The sequence below is a fragment of the Monopterus albus genome, unplaced genomic scaffold (assembly GCF_001952655.1).
Source record: "Monopterus albus unplaced genomic scaffold, M_albus_1.0 scaffold296.1, whole genome shotgun sequence".
NCBI lineage: Eukaryota > Metazoa > Chordata > Actinopteri > Synbranchiformes > Synbranchidae > Monopterus > Monopterus albus.
This window is the reverse complement of record NW_018128176.1, coordinates 285,284-285,779: the sequence shown is the minus strand read 5'-3', so window position 1 is coordinate 285,779 and position 496 is coordinate 285,284. Positions and strand designations below refer to the sequence as shown.

Sequence of the window (496 nt, the reverse complement as noted above, 5' to 3'; positions counted from 1 at the left end):
GGTTGACGTTTCTGTGTAGTATGGGGCTAGCCCAACCGAGGGGATATAATGTATAGGCCTGGTGGGTTCAGGGTCTTTCATCTTACATCTGCCTACGAGCAGTTTGGAGGTGGAAGATACCTGAGCGTGTAATGTTAATTTTACCTGTGATCCTTTGAATAAATCAGCACTGTTTTGAAGTTACTTGGACTGTCTCGTATCTCAGAGTTAGCAATGGTAAGAAGAACCACAGTCCTTCAGCTGCAAGTACCGGTCCCATCCAAATGCAGTATAGTACCATTTTAAATGCCTCAGTACCGCGGTACCATACTAGTACCGGTATATCGTGCAACACTAGTGCACAGTGACCTGTAATGCCGTTCAGAGGGGAGGAGTTCAAACAGATTGTGTCCAGGGTGTGAGGGGTCTGACCATTGTCATCTGCCAACTTTAGGAGCTTGACAGAGGGGTCCTTCGAGATGCAGTGGGGGCAGGCACAGTGAGCTGGGTTACTTTT

The 496-nt window shown here is 47.8% G+C and overlaps 1 protein-coding gene across 5 annotated transcripts in view; it reads left to right on the top strand.

Moving 5' to 3' along the window:
* The window catches only part of sanbr (SANT and BTB domain regulator of CSR), a 28,478-nt gene that overhangs the window by 6,828 nt on the left and 21,154 nt on the right, over positions 1–496 (top strand). The gene's annotated exons all lie outside the window — the stretch shown is intronic.